Below are 17100 nucleotides of genomic sequence, written 5' to 3' on the forward strand. Positions count from 1 at the left end.
ACGGCATTGGTCACGGCACAGAGGGTACAGTCACTGCATAAACTAAGACTGGACAACATGACTTCCTCAACAGAAAATATTACGTTTCATATCTATGTTAGTAAAGCAGAACAGACAGGGATCAGCAGGCCTCAATATACAATTTAGGTTATACCCAACAGATGACCGTCTGTGTATAGTAAGACATCTGTCGTTATACATGGAGAAAACAAAAATCCTAAGAGGCAATGAGAAGGCACTTTTTGGTCAGCCACAAGCAACCACACAAAAGAGTGACGGTCCAGACCATCTCAAGATGGCTGAAACAGGCGCTAACACAGGCTGGGGTGGATACTAATATTTTAAAATCTCATTCCACCAGGGCTGCAGCTACATCGGCAGCGATACAGTTGGATGTACCAATGGACCAAATCCTCAAGGCAGCAGGATGGTCTGGGGAAAAAACATTCCAATTATTTTACAACAAACCAGTAATGAAACCTGGAACGTTTGCAGAAACAATTTTAAGTTCTGTAAATTAATTTAAACCCATAAAAAGGGGTTATAATTTTGTGTTAATAAATTTTATGATTTCAATGTCGAATTCATGTCCAAATTACGTTAACACAATTCCTCCTAGTCATCAAGGCAGACGTGATGCATGGACTCGTTTCCACATCATGAAATCACAGAGCTTTAAAATCTTCACGTAGTCACTCACGTGACTCCGAAGTAAAATAGTAAGATTAAACGAGAACTTACCAGTTTGAAGTTTGATCTGTATTTTATGAGGAGTTACGATAAGGGATTACGTGCCCTCCGCTCCCACCCTTGATCATATACTTAACTGGTATCTCTTCTCTAATCTTACTATGTTTAGTCATTACAGTTATCTGTGATTTCACACCGCTGCTTTGAAGAATGACACGCATGCGTCGTGGCGGGCTTCTTCACGTAATCCCTCATCGTAACTCCTCATAAAATACAGATCAAACTTCAAACTGGTAAGTTCTCGTTTAATCTTACTATTTATGACCACAGTCATCCTATCATTAAAATAGATAGGAGAGGTTTAAAAGGATATTAGCCAAATGTGGGTAAATGAGACTAGCTTAGTCAATGCGGTCAACGTGTACGAGTTGGCTGTAGGGCCTGTTTCCGTGCCGTATGACTATAACTCTATCAAAGGGACTAGCTTAGATGGGGTGACTATGGTCGCATATAAGCTGCACACTGTGGAACAATAGGGTAGTGTTAGTAGAAGACAGGGAAGAACCAGCAACCATCAGGCTCCAGAACACTACATACTACTAACCTCAGCAACTATGATCTTCTGTGAACCATGTCTTAGCTTGCAGTATGAACTTTGGTTTTTGATCTATTATGGTAATCTAGTATTACTTATTAATTGATTGTATTTTTGATTATTATATCACCTAAATAAATTAATCTACAAATATTACAATTTCATGTAATGAGAGAGTCATCTGCATCTTGACATTTTAACTTTGTTACAAATTATTATATATGATTATTACATATGCATGTTGTTGCATTGACATGCCAGTTAAGCCACAGCAAGTAAGAATTTCACTGTTCCATTGTTGGTACATATGGCAATTAAACACTCTTCACTTGAAATGGCTGGAAAGTCTTTCTCTTTCTCTTTCTGAAAGAGAATAAGACCACGTTAAAGGTCTGGGTTGATAATGGAAAGATATTTAAAGGGCACCAATTGAGACCATGATTAAAATAAAGTTCAATGTTTCAAGTCCTTAAAGTATGCCAAATTCTGGATTTACTTGAACTGTACAGGATTAAGTTGTGAATGATTAATATAAAATGAATTGCACTTTTTAAAAATCAAAAATGTGATGTATACTGTTTTTTTGTACATAAACCTGCAGAAAAATATGAATCAGAATTTAATCTGCAAATATTACCATTTCTCACAAGTAATGAAAGAGGCTTTTATCTTGCCATTTTAACAATGTTACAAATTATTATTTATTAAAGAATTTTGTTGTTTGTATTTTTCATTCCACAAATGTTGTTCAGTTTAACCTATTCAAAAATTAATTCCAATCTATTTTCATAATGTACATTACATTATGTTTTAATTTTTAATCTTTTGCATGAATAATAAAGTATATGCTTTAAAGTTAGTGCAGTGCATTGCCTGCTTGGTGGGAGATTAGCCCAAGGTCACAAACAGAAAAGTCAACCACTGATTATAACGTCAATTCCCTGTCTGCATGAATAGCTGCTGAACATGTCTGGAATGACTCGGCGGAAATGTGCAAATGAAAGCATTTCCTGATGGCAAACCAGTCGCCAGACAACCACATTGTCTGCTTGGTCAAATGAATTTATCTAGCCAGATCCTGCTGGATCCAGCTCTCACTACGAACTCCCCTCTTGTGGGATGCCTGGGCAATGCAATTTTGTCATGTGGCTCCCAGTGTTGCTTTGGTTCAATGGTTTCTTTGTTATCAAGTGTACCAAGGTACAGTGGAATACTTTTTTTGCATACAGATCAGCAAGACTATTACCATACATAAGCACCATCCCCCAGTTAGTACAGAATGTACAGAGCAGCTCACTGATTCTATATGAAAGAGTCACATGGTTTGGTTTATTATTATTGTCACTTGCACTGAGATAGTGTGAAAAGCAACAGTATGTTTGCATGCTACCCAGTCAAATCATATTGTACACAATCAAGCCATACACAAGTACAAGAAGTAATGCAAGGAGAAAACACCAGAGTGCAGAATATAGTTTTGTAGCAGCATAGCTTTACAGTTACAGAGAAAATGTGGATAAAGAAACGTGCAAGGTCTGCAATGAGATAGGTTGTAATATTGGGTCTACACCCTAGTTTATCGGAGGACTGTTCAGTAGTCTGATATCAGCAGGGAAGAAGCTATCCTGAAACGGCCCTCAATGATAAATGTTCAGAATAAGACACTGTAAAATATGGATTATTTCTCATGTCATTTGACTCACTTCTCAGAACGGCAAGTTCTGAGAAGTGTGGATGAAAATGAAGAGAACGGTGGATGAAATCCACCGTTCTCTTTATTGTGTCTGTACAGCCTTGGACTGTCTGAGATAGAGGGTGTTTGCAAATCAAGACTTCAAACCCAGCACAAAACTCGGATCTACTGGGCAGGATGATCCCTGACTTTCTAACTGCTATTGTACCTCGGAATACTTAAAACGGATACCTCAAAATACTGGAGAGGTACCACCAACACTGGAGAAACAAGAGACAGCAGATGCTAGAATCCTGAGCACAAAGCAAAGTGCCGAAGGAACACAGTGGGTCAGGCAGCGGGTCAGGCAGCGTCTATGGCGGGAAATAAATAGATGATATTTTGGGTCTGGACCCTTCTTCAGACTGAAGGCCAATGAAACAGTTTCAAAAAAACGTTCAAATCCACCAACAAAGGTATGAAAACCTACATCAGCGTCCTCTTCCAGACAAAGGCACTGTATTTTTAAACCAACCGAACAATTCCTGGCCTCAACGGTGAGTCCAGGGATTGAGGGAGAAATCTGGTAGGTGCGCATTTGACCTTCAGTGTTTTACTGACAAGCACTGCATTGTAAATTGGAGTGTAATGTGATCTGCACTACAATGAGCCGGTGGTTCGCGATGGACTTAATATCAATGCATTTTGGACCATTGGTTTATATAATTGAACCAGTTCAGCGCATTTTGGCTTTATAAATATGAATGTTGTGGTCCATACTACAGTATTCTGCTACAAACATACCAACTTTCCACTGTGTTTGCTTTTATAATATCATCTCACATTCCATTGTACATTGTGCTTAGTTCACTGCACAAAACTAATGCCTTTTCTATGTTCTTCCCAAAAAAGGAATGATCTGTCTAGTTAACTTGAAAGATACACGGCGAAAATCTACTCTGGGAATTTCAGAGTTCTTGGCTGCTATTTAAACGTGGCACAAAAAAAGAAAGTCAGATCTTTACGAGCTTTAGCAACAAAGCAACACTCTTCATTTTAAAAACCAAATGATTTAACCATGCAACCTGCGTAACGCAGCAAATCAAACCGCACTGTGGAATCCAGAAGCATTGTGTGGAGCCATTCATAAATCAACGTTTGCGGTACTTGCTGTTCAGTTATATATTGTGATACTATTTGATTTCTTCCCATTAAACATTCACAATCCACATGGGAAATTTAAACACATGGAAAACTAAGTTTGAAATTACCCATATGACACACAAATCTCCAAGCAAAATACTTGCAAAAGATAAAATCCAAGGCTAATAATATTGCCAAGAATATTCACCGGATCCCAACAATACTCATTCACTAAAAATTGCAGGCTTCTCGCTCCAGCATACAATTAGAACTGAAGCCACCAGACTCCTCTATTAGCTGCCATGCTTTCGCTTTTTATTTCTTCCCCTGTATTTGCTCATTGCATCGCCTGTCCTTGCTTAACATATAGATGGAGATGGCCAGCAAAGACCAACTGAGTTTGTCTCTCTGTTGCCTTTGCATCTATTTCTGTGCCAATGCTTCTGCCACCTACACTGGCAACACTGCTATCACTGCAGAAGGCTTCTGGGTCGACTGTCATCCTGGGATGAGATTGCTCTGGGTGGTCCAAAACCAAACTGATGGTTTTAATTTATCAAGCATCTACCTCATTGGGGAACCATCTTTAATTAAACTTTATTGGACTTTATATTGCACTAAATGTTGTACCCTTTATCCTGTGGTTGCTTGATTGTGGATGGCTTAATTGTAATCATGTATAGTCTTTTCGCTGACTGGATAGCACGCAACAAAAAGCTTTTCACTGTACCTCGGTAAACGTGACAATATTAAACTAAACTGAATTAAACCCTGAGTAGGAACAGCCTGCTTCCTGACTGCCAATATTAAGCTGTTTTGTCATGGGTTTAAATCACTAATTAAAGCTATGTCGCTCAGACTGAAGGCTTCAACACACAGAAGTTCGCAAAGGAGAAGGAAATCATGAGTTGGGCAAAAGCCAGATCTGGAACTCTGGTAGGAGTTCCCTTGACATTACACTCCACTCATCATTCAGCCTCCAGATAAGCTTGAATAGTTGGATGGTGCCAGTCAACTCTTCTGAATTTAGCTATAAGTTGCAGACTGGTCACGTCGATTATTTATTCCCATAAACATATACAACGTGCAACTGTTCGGGACGCAGCCATAACTTTCAGATTAGTTGGGTCGATCCTTTCTTCCCTTAATTGTCGGATCAGATTACTTGAAGGCACTGAGAATCTGGACCAGTGGAGTGGGATATGTGGCAAGAACTGACTGGAGCGAAGAGCCGTGGTAAACCTGAATCTGTCAATGAGGGAACAATGCTCCTTTTCGATCGTGGGGAAAGAAAATCTAGTTTTTTTAATGTTGATTTTAGCTCTGCATTCAACACCATTGTGCCAGAGCTACTACACTCCAAAATTTCGGAGTTGACTGTGTCTGAACCCCTCTGTCGGTGGATCACCAGCTTCCTGACAGACAGGAAGCAGCATGTGAGGCTGGGAAAGCACATCTCGGACCCGCAAACGCTCAGCATAGGAGCACCGCAAGGCTGCGTACTTTCTCCTCTCCTTTACTCTCTCTACACCAACGACTGCACCTTCACAGACACCTCTGTCAAGCTTCTCAAGTTTGTGGATGACACAACCCTGATTGGACTGATCGAGGATGGGGAGAAATCTGCCTACAGACAGGAAGTGTCACAGCTGGCGTCCTGGTGCAGTCGCAACAACCTAGAGCTCAATCAAAGTGGAATTGATTGTAGACTTTAGGAGAGCTCCCCCTCCCCTCACCCCACTCACCATCAACAACACCACAGTCACATCTGTGGAGTATTTTAAGTTCCTGGGAACCATCATCTCCAAGGACCTTAAATGGGGGGCTTTTACCACAGTCAAAAAGGCACAACAGAGGATGTACTTCCTACAGCAGCTGAGGAAGCAAAATCTGCCACAGTCAATGATGGTCCAATTCTACACGGCCAACGTAGAGTCTATTCTCACCTTCTCCATCATGGTCTGGTTTGGGCTCAGCCACCAAGCACGACACCTGGAGACTGCAGCGAATCGTCCGATCAGCAGAGAAGGTTATGGCTGCAACCTTCCCTCCATTGATGAACTGTACACTGCAAGGGCCAGGAAGCGAGCGGGCAAAATCATCTCTGACCGCTCTCACCATCCTGGCCACAAACTCTTTGAATCATTTCCCCCTGGAAGGCGACTCCGGGTTGTCAAAGCTGCCACAGCCAGACATAAAAACTGTTTTTATCCACGAGTAGTTGCTCTACTCAACAGCCAAAAATCTGTAGCCTCCCTTTGATCTGGTATTTTGTTGGTTCACATGCTTGATCAATGGTGTTTTATCATTAATGTTTTATTATTATTAATGTTTAGTGTTTTCTGAGTCATTCGTAACTGTCATTGTATGTCATGTTGTTATATGTGGGCGGAGCACCAAGGCAAATTCCTAGTATGTGAATACTTGGCCAATAAACTTACTTACTTACTTACTTATCAAGAGAAAGATGCTCTTGTTGTTGCTGTACATGCCATAGGAATAGACCATGTCAAGCTTTGTAGTCACCCAAGCCATCTCCCATCTCTTCTGGAGACCCAAAATGGATTGTTTCTGTAGGCCATGATGTACTGGGAGAGAAAGGAGAGGAAAATGTACCCAACATAGCCCTCATGCTCACAGCCAGCTGTGTGTGTGGCTTTGTGCGTGTATCAAGCTGTGTCTAAGCCTGGGTATGCAAACACCAAGTGTCACAACATGCTGAGGGATTAACTGTTCCTCATGTTGCCTGTGTGGACAAGCAAAGGAGGTATCAGGAAGTGGTGGACATTGCCTGATCCATCTGAGGTACTGACCTCCCCTCACCATTGAAGAACTTTTCAGGAGGCTCTGCCTCAAAAAGGCAGCAAAAATATCATCAAGGATCCACAATTCCCTGGCCATGTTCTCATTTCACTACTACCAGGAAGAGGATACATACAGGAGCATGAAAACTATGACCTCCAAGTTCATAGTTTTGCATACAGGGCAAATAGATCGACAGAGGATGCCATCTCTCTGGCCCTTCACACTGTCCTGACTCACCTGGACAGACAGGGCACGTATGTGAGGATGCTCTTCATTGACTATAGCTCTGCATTCAATACGGTCATCCCCACCAAGCTCACCACCAAACTCCACCAGCTAGGCCTCAGCTCACCGATATGCGCTTGGATCCTGAACTTTCTCACAGAGCGACCGCAGGCAGTGAGACTGGGCCCGCACCTGTCCTCCACCATCACCCTGAGCACCGGCACACCACAGGGTTGTGTACTAAGCCCCATGCTCTACTCCCTCTTCACTCACGACTGTGTTCCTGCATTCGACACCAACACCATCGTGAAGTTTGCAGACGACACAACAGTGATTGGGCTGATCACCAACGGTGATGAAACAAAATACAGAGCGGAGGTGCAGAACCTGGCGGACTGGTGCGCCAATAACAACTTGGCACTAAACACCTCCAAGACCAAGGAGCTGATTATTGACTTCAGGAGGTCCCATTCTGGAGAATACGCCCCAATCTCCATTTACGGGGAAAGTGTGGAGAGAGTGTCCAGCTTTAAGTTTCTGGGCACTCACATTTCAGAAGACCTCACATGGTCCACAAACACCGCCGCGCTGGTCAAGAAGGCACAGCAACGACTGTTCTTCCTGAGGACATTAAAAAAGACTGGTCTGCCCCAACAGCTGCTGACAACGTTCTACCGCTGCACCACAGAGAGCATACTAACGTATGGCATCTCAGTGTGGTATCTCAGCTGCACGGAGGCGGAGAGGAGAGCTCTTCAGCGCGTCGTCAACAGAGCGCAGCGGATCATCGGGACAGAGCTACCAGCCTTGGAGGGCATCTACCACACGCGGTGCCTCAGGAAGGCCCTCAGCATCCATAAGGACTCATCACACCCCTGCCACGGTCTGTTTCAACTACTTCCCTCCGGCAGACGTTACAAGGCCTTCTACGCCCGAACCTCCAGACTCAGGAACAGTTTTATCCCAAGAGCTATAGCGGCTCTGAACCGGCCCTAATGAGTGCCCCCCCCCACCCACCCCCTTTGGACAGTCTCCCTCAGATGGTCACGTCAATCAATTCAGCTTGCTTATTTATGTATTGTATTTATTTACCTTTCTTGTACATCAGTGGAGCTGCACACTAAATCTCGTTGCACTGACGTGCAATGACAATAAAAGATATTATTATTATTATTATTCAAGTACACCTTCCCAGCAACTATCCGGTTCTTGAACACTGCACAACACTAACCACAACCATACCTCAGCAACTATGATCTGCTATGGACCTTTGGTTTGGTTGCACTACAGACTTTGGTTTTGCACTATGATAGCCTAGTCACCTACTATTACTAACTATTAATTTATTGTATTATTGATTACTCTATAGTTATTTATGTTATTGGCTTAATGGGCCTGAAGGATTGCAGCACGGAATACTTTAATTGTTCTGGTACATATGACAATCAAACAGTTTTTCTTTCTTACTTTTGAAAATTAGCTCCTCTGCCAGACAAGGTTTGTTGGAGTAACAACTATATTACACTTTATCAAAGGCCTACTGATAATCCAACTAAACCATAACAACTGGTTACCTTTATTTATTCTGCTGGTTACAACCTCAAAATACCCATAACAGATTTGTCAATCTGATTCCACTTTCATTAATCCAAGTTGACTTTGTTCAATGGTGGTATTACTTTCTCAGTACCCTGTTGCCACTTCCTTAACAAGATATTGCATATTCCTTATTACTGATGTCAGGCTAACAACTTTCTGGTTTTGCCACTTCATCTTTTAGTTTACTTGTTCTTTATCTTTTAGCTGATGCTTCCATTCCATAATTTCCAATTTTGCGAAGCAGCTTTTCAGGTCATCTTTCATGTCGATATTTAATATGTTGTATGTAAACAACTGGAGCATTTCCAACAAAAACAAGAGGCTGGAGGTACTCTGCAGGTCAGGCAGCATCCATGCAGGACAATGGACAGACGGTGTTTCCGATCGGGATCTTTCTTCTGTTCAAAATAGTATCCCAACCCAAAACCGTCTGCCCAGTTCCTTCTTCAGATGCTGCCTGACCTGCTGTGTTCCTCCAGCAGTTTGCTTTTTGCTCAAGTTTTCAGCATCTGCTATCTCTTGTACATCTGAAACAATTCAATGTGAGAGACATAAAATGGCAAGTGTCTACACCTGGAAAGTTCCCAATACTAAACTGAGCAAAGAACGTGAGTCTGAAGAAGGGACCCGACCCAAAAAGTCGCCTGTCCATTCCCTTCCCCAAAAAATACTGCCTGGCCCATTGAGTTCCCCCAGCACTTAGTGTTTTGCTCAAGATTCCAACATCGGCAGTTTCTTGTACCCCAATAAAAAAAATTACTGTACAAAGTAAATAGTCATTTACTTGAGCATTTTGAAAGATTGCTTGAACATGCTTTCTTCTCAATAATGGTAATCTATTTTCCCATTGTGTGTATATTAGTCACACAGTGGATCTGCAGTCTTTGCACGGCTGAGTCTGTAAACATGATGTTAACCACCAGCCCACCAGAGTGAGTGGGAAAGGGATAAGAAGAATGTAAAATGTTATCAATAACTCACACCTTAACTGTGGAAGTTGCTGGTGTTACCAAGTAGCCTGTTATGCAAGATCATCAATGTATGTAAATGGGGATCCTATAATGCAATAGGGAGTCTGATTTGGGAACACTGCAGCAAAGATTCTTGGACTTAAAAAACATGGCAATGAAATGGAGGAGAGATTGGTCAGCAATGAAAGACAGTTCAATCTCAATACATTCCAGTGCTCTGGGATGTGTGAACCATTGCTTCAGTTTCCTCTGGGTGAGTATAACTGGTGTGAGAGCATGATTTGGACAGGTTTTTCAATAGAGGATGGTGGATGGTGGATTTCGGTACAACAGCGGTTTTTGATAGGACTGTGGAAGAGAAGGAGAATGAGGATCAATAATGATAAAACAGAAACTACTGAATTAACTCAGTGGGTCAGACAATATCTCTGGAGAACATGCATAGCTGACTTTTCGGGTCGGGTACCCAAAAACTGTTTGACATCAATATCAATGATTTGGATGAGAACATACATGGCATGGTTAGCAAGTTTGCAGATGACACAAAAGTGAGTGGTATTGTAGATAATGAAGATGATTGTCAAAAATTGCTGCAGGATCTTGATCGGTCAGGCTGATGGGCTGAGGAATGGTTAATAGAGAAAAATGTGAGGTGTTGTATTTTGGGAGCACTAACATGGGGAGAACCTACACAATGAACGGTAGGGCTCTGGGGAGTGTTGTAGAACAGAGGGATCTTGGAGTACTGGTATATAGTTTGTTGAAAGTGGCATCTCAGGTAGATAGGGTGGTCAAAAAGGCTTTTGACACATTGGCCTTCATCAGTCAGAGCATTGAGTATAGGAGGTACACAAAATTGCTGGGGAAACTCAGCGGGTGCAGCAGCATCTATGGAGCGAAGGAAATAGGCGACGTTTCGGGCCGAAACCCTTCTTCAGACTGATGGGGGGTGGGGAAAGAAAGAAGGAAAAGGGAGGAGGAGGAGGAGCCCGAGGGCGGGCGGATGGGAGGGTGGGAGGAGACAGCTAGAGGGTGAAGGAAGGGGAGGAGACAGCACAGGCTAGCCAAATTGGGGGAATTCAATGTTGATGCCATAAGGACGCAAAGACCCCAGACGGAATATGAGGTGCTGTTCCTCCAATTTCCGCTGTTGCTCACTCTGGCAATGGAGGAGACCCAGGACAGAGAGGTTGGATTGGGAATGGGAGGGAGAGTTGAAGTGCTGAGCCACCGGGAGGTCAGGTAGGTTATTGCGGACTGAGCGGAGGTGTTCGGCGAAACGGTCGCCCAACCTACGCTTGGTCTCACCGATGTAAATCAGCTGACATCTAGAGCAGCGGATGCAGTAGATGAGGTTGGAGGAGATACAGGTGAACCTTTGTCGCACCTGGAACGACTGCTTGAGACCTTGAATGGAGTCGAGGGGGGAGGTGAAGGGACAGGTGTTGCATTTCTTGCGGTTGCAACGGAAAGTGCCCGGGGAGGGGGTGGTGCGGGAGGGAAGGGAAGAATTGACGAGGGAGTTGCGGAGGGAGCGGTCTTTGCGGAAGGCAGACATGGGGGGAGATGGGAAGATGTGGCGAGTGGTGGGGTCACGTTGGAGGTGGCGGAAATGGCGGAGGATTATGTGTTGTATTTGCCGGCTGGTGGGGTGAAAGGTGAGGACCAGAGGGACTCTGCCCTTGTTGCGTGTGCGGGGATGGGGAGAGAGAGCAGTGTTACGGGGTATGGATGAGACCCTGGTGTGAGCCTCATCTATGGTGGCGGAGGGGCATTGAGTATAGGAGTTGGGTTGTCATGTTGCAGTGGTATAAGACATTGGTGAGGCTGCATTGTGTTTAGTTTTGGGCACCATATTACAGGAATGATGTTGTCAAGCTGGACAGGGTACAGAGAAGATTTACAAGCATGTTGCCAGCACGCGAGGACTTGAGCAATAGGGTGAGGTTGAGCAGGCTAGGACTCTTTTCCTTGGAGCGCAGATGGATGAGGGGTGATCTTATAAAGATGTATAAAATCATGAGAGGAGTAGATCGAGTAGACGCACAATGTTTCTTGCCCAGAGTATGAGGAATTAAAAACCAGGGGACATAGGTTTAAGGTGATGGGGGAAAGATTTAATAAGAATCATAATAAGAGAGGTAACTTTTTTACAAAAAGGGTAATATATGCATCAAATGAGTTGCCAGAGGATGTAGTTGAGGCAGGTACTATCACAATGTTTAAGAAACATTTATATGGGTACATGGATAGGACAGGTTTAGAGGGATATGTACCAAATGCAGACAGGTAGGACTTGTGCAGATGGGACGTGTTGGCCGGTTGGGCTGAAGGACCTGTTTCCACACTGTAAGACTCTATGATTCTAAATGCTACAACAATGGACAGATATCTCCACCTCCCCAGTGACCATGTTACAATCACCCTGAGCTGGCTGTGAATTTAATTTAATATATAAATTTATGCCCGTCTTCTGCATTGCACAAACAATAAGAATGTCTCTCACAGTTCAAGTTTCTATTGTTGCCCATGGTTTCTTAATGGCAAGCACATCTTGTCTAGACATATTACTCATAATTGTTCTATAGCATTGATGTACATATGGTCTAATAGACTGACTCCCCAATGTCTCATTACGCTAGCACATTAAAAATTCAATGTTCTATTAAAATTAAACCTTCATTTGGGCTTTGTCCTTGTTGAACCTTAAACATTCTGAGCACTGAAACAGGCAAATGCACCTTTGTCATGTCACCACTGGGAAGGTGTAGGGTTTGAGCATAAGAGGTAGAAGCAGGAGTAGGCCAATTGGTGCCTTGGCCTTCTCTGCTATTCATAAGATCATACAGATCTTCCACAAACACTGTTACACGCCAATCAAGAACGCATATCGCTCTGTTCCCCGGGCTGGTCTGTGTCTCTCTGATCATTGGCTAGTTCACCTTATTCTGACCTACAGGCAGAAACTAAAATCTGCTAAGCCTGTGGACAGAACAACGAAAAGGTGGACAAGCGAGGGCATTGAGAACCTACAATCCTGCTTTGACTGCACGGATTGAAATGTGTTCAGGGATGCAACAACAAGCCTCGATGAGTATACAGAGTATACATCATATGTCAGCCTTTGTGAGAACAGTTGCATCCCAACTAGGACCCGGACCTGGTTCAACAACGACAAGCCCTGGTTTACTGCAGAACTCAGACATTTCCGACAGTCTAAAGAGGAAGCCTACAGCAGCGGGGATGCAGACCTCTACAGGCAGGCAAAGTACAAGCTGAGGAGAGGAATCAGAGTTGCCAAGGAAAGGTACTCTGAGAAGTGGACGAGCAAGTTCTCAGCTAGTGAATCTTCTTCAGTTTGGAAGGGCTTGCAACAAATCACCAGCTACAAGATGAAAGCCCCCCCCTCTTTGGACAATCGTCAGCTGACCAACGACCTGAATGAGTTTTCTTGCAGGTTTGACAAGCAGAAACGTAACCCTGGTACCCCCTCCACCCCTCCCTAACCAACACAGTCAGACCACAGTCTGCAAAGACGGGACTCTTCTACACCCACTCCTCCCCAATCACCACTTCACACCTACTTAAAGCAAGACTCCAGTCTGAAAAGCGAAGGAAATAGGCAACGTTTCGGGCCGAAACCCTTCTTCAGAAGAAGAAGTCTGAAGAAGGGTTTTGGCCCGAAACGTTGCCTATTTCCTTCGCTCCATAGATGCTGCTGCACCCGCTGAGTTTCTCCAGCATTTTTTTGTGTACCTTCGATTTTCCAGCATCTGCAGTTCCTTCAAACTTGTACTGTCCCTGCCTGCTTCAAAGCCTCCACTATTGTCCCTGCACCCCAAAAGGCAAGGATTACTGATCTTAATGACTACAGGCCTGTCACAATGACCTCTGTAGTCATGAAGACCCTTGAAAGGCTTGTGCTGGCCAAGCTGAAAAATATCAAGAACCCCCAGCTGGACCCTCTGCAGTTTGCATCTCGGGCCAATAGATCTGTGGATGACGCAGTGAACCTGGGCCTGCACTTCATCCTCCAGCACTTAGACCACCAGGGGACCTATGCGAGGATTTTGTTTGTTGATTTTAGCTCTGCATTCAACACCGTTGTGCCAGAGCTACTACACTCCAGAGACTTTAGGAGGGCTTATGGCGAGTTCTCACGGTGCGACCTGAAGCAAGATGTCACCCGAGTGAAGTGGTCGTGGTCCAGCACGAGTTCCGCACGATAAAGTGTTCCCACGATAAAGAGTTCCCACGGTACTCGGCAATTCTGTCATTTGTGCGACTGACTTGTCCGTCTCCCGATCTTTCCCGTTAATCGTGAATGAACATCGTGGACTGTAGTGTAGTTAATCACGTGGCACAAATGATGTCACTTTTTTTTCACACGCTATATAAATATCCTCCGTTCGTAGAATTGTCTCATTTGCAGACATGCCTATACAAAGTTGGTTCGAGTACAGGCTGGTTGTTATTTTCATTGACGCGCTGTATGCATTAGCGCAACATGTGCATCGAAAACGCTTGCGTGAAGGCAGAAGGGTGAGATTAATTAAAAAGATAATTAAGAGGAAGTCTCACTGGGTTAAGCCCATGTTTCAACGGAGACCTCAATTAGGACAATATGAGCAACTGCTTAATGTGCTGTGCGAAGAGGATAAAAGTGCATTCAAAAACTTTGTCAGAATTTCACCCGAGCTCTTTAATGAGTTAAAGAATAATTTGGGACCTCATGCATAATTTATTTTATGGCTCTAAAAGAGATATGATTCCCACTTCAAACGAAGAGGGTGTAAAAGCTGTCTGCCACTACTTTTACATTGCAGCTGCAGGGAACAGACAGACTTATAAGATAAATTAAAGGTGACTGCAAAAACAGCACTTTTACATCTGTAGCATTGTATGTTTTAAAATCATGGATAACATTAAATTGTTCTCCTGTACATAAACTAATATATTGTTATAGTTACTCACATGAGCACCGGGGATACTCAGCAGCCTTCGTCTCCAGCAGGTTGCGCTTTCTCTCCCTATTTCTATAATCCTCTCTGGATTTGTCATAGAGAATCTCATTGAATTGGTACCACTCCACCAGTTCACCCTCTTGTTCCCTGTTGAAGTTATATGGCTTTACCTTCTGCCATCTAACCTTTATGTTCTCGTCTGCTGAGAATATTGTGGAGGCAACAGCTACTGGGGAGGCAATCTCAAATCCACCTTGATCACCCTCTCCCTGCTCCAAGGAGCCCACAGGCAGTGGTATCTCTGGCATCTCCTCTTGCCTCTCCACCTGTCTCTCTTGCTGAGTTTCCTCCTCATTTACCTGCATGGCTAAAACTTTCCGACTTTCTTTGACCCATTTCTTTGCGATTTTCTGAGAGGCATCTCTGCAAGTCTTACTGTGAAAAAGATTCTCAAACAATGACAATTAGGTGGGACGTCCTCGATGGACACATGGTCCATTGGCGATATTGAGACCACCTCTTTTACTCACCTTATGTCCCTTCTGTCCAGCTTCCGGGTTTACCGTTCGCAGGAGTTCCCACGGTATTCGCAAGTGTCATTACGGATATCGCACGGATATCGCACTGGCATCTGCGTCCATACAATGTTGCAACGCTGCTCAAGACACTCTTGGAGAAATTCAAAAATGTTTGAATTTTCTCCCGACCTTACCAAGTCACACGACTACCTGCCGTTAGCGCCACGGAGGTCCTCGGTGGTCCACGAATGCCGTACTGCTATCGCAGAAGGTTCCCACGATGTTAAATCTTGTTAGGTCTTGCTTCAGGTCGCACAATGAGAAAGCCCTTTTACCCTCCCCTCACCCCACTCACTAACAACAACACCACAGTCACATCTGTGGAGTCTTTTAAGTTCCTTGGAACCATAATCTCCAAGGACCTGAAATGGGGGCCACCATCGACTCCACAGTCAAAAAGGCACAACAGAGGGTGTACGTCCTGTGGCAGCCGAGGAAACACAATCTGCCACAGGCAATGATGGTCCAATTATATGGGGCCATCATAGAGTCTGTCCTCACCTTCTCCATCATGGTCTGGTTTGGCTCAGTCACCAAGCACGACATCCGGAGGCTGCAGCGAATAGTCCGATCAGCTGAGAAGGTTATTGGCTGCAACTTTCCGTCCATTGACGAACTGTACACTGCAAGGGCATGGAAGCGAGCGGGTAAGATCATCTCTGACCCCTCTCACCCTGGCCACAAACTCTTTGAATCACTTCCCTCTCGAAGGTGGTTCCGGACTGTCAAAGCTGCTACAGCCAGACATAAAAACAGCTTTTTTCCACGAGTAGTAGCTCTACTCAATAACCAAAATCTGTAGCCTCCTTTTGCTCTGGTATTTTATTTAATTCACATGTTTAATAGATAATGTTTTATTATTAATGTTTAATGTTTTATGTGTCATTCCTAACTGTCACTGTATGTTATGTTGTAACTTGCGGGCGGAGCACCAAGGTAAATTCCTTGTATGTGAATACTTGGCCAATAAACCTATTCATTCATTCATTCATTCATTCATTCATTCATTCATTCATTCATTCATTCATTTCAGTGCCATTTTTCAGCACTATCAATGTGTGCTTCGATTCTCAGTGCTCCGAAAAGTACGAATCTCTACTTCTATACATAATCAAAGATCATAAATTTCTCCCTCCCCGTCATTCCTTCTTCTCTCCGCTCCCACCTGGCAGAAGGTACAGAAGCTTGAAATCGCGCAGCCCCTTGGTTATCAACCTTCTATAAGCGAGGGTACTGCTAGATTCATCTCTACCCCATTATGGACATTGAAGTTTGTCTGTGGAGTGCATACTGTCGTTGTGTCCTTGGGCAAGACACTTCACCCACCTTTGCCTGTGTGTGAATGTGTGTGAGTGATTGGTGGTGGTCGGAGGGGCCGTAGGCGCAGATTACCAGCCACGCTTCCGTCAGTCTGCTCCAGGGCAGCTGTGGCTACAGAAGTAGCTCACCACCACCGAGTGTGACTGAGGAGTGTATGAATAATGCGATGTAAAGCGCCTTGAGTATTCTAGAAAGGCGCTATATAAATCCCATCCATTATTATTATTATTATTATTATTATTATTATAATGATCAGAACTATATTCTGCACTCTGGATCTACCCCTATGCTCTGTCTATTGCACTTGAGTTTGCCTTCATTGTATTTATGTATAGTATATCTGAAAAATAGATCACCCATGATTGATTGGCAGACTTGATGGGCTGAATGGCTTAATTCTGCTCCAATGTCACATGAAAAAACAAAGTTTTTCACGGTACCTCAGTACACGTGACAATAATAAACCCAAACCTAAATCTAATGAACACAATGAGTCTCGTTAAATAGAGCAGTTTTGGTGCGAATTCAAGATGATATT

The 17100-nt window shown here is 43.7% G+C and overlaps 1 protein-coding gene and 1 long non-coding RNA gene across 4 annotated transcripts in view; one reads left to right on the plus strand and one right to left on the minus strand.

The window, feature by feature from the left end:
• prkn (parkin RBR E3 ubiquitin protein ligase) overlaps positions 1-17100 on the minus strand; it is an 833127-nt gene that overhangs the window by 208685 nt on the left and 607342 nt on the right. The window lies entirely within an intron of this gene.
• LOC116976130 lies at positions 543-13087 on the plus strand. The gene is made up of 3 exons (XR_004412881.1): positions 543-553; positions 10342-10347; positions 12925-13087. It is a non-coding gene; the product is annotated as an uncharacterized LOC116976130 (long non-coding RNA).

Source organism: Amblyraja radiata, chromosome 8 (genome assembly GCF_010909765.2).
Source record: "Amblyraja radiata isolate CabotCenter1 chromosome 8, sAmbRad1.1.pri, whole genome shotgun sequence".
Classification (NCBI taxonomy): Eukaryota; Metazoa; Chordata; class Chondrichthyes; order Rajiformes; family Rajidae; genus Amblyraja; species Amblyraja radiata.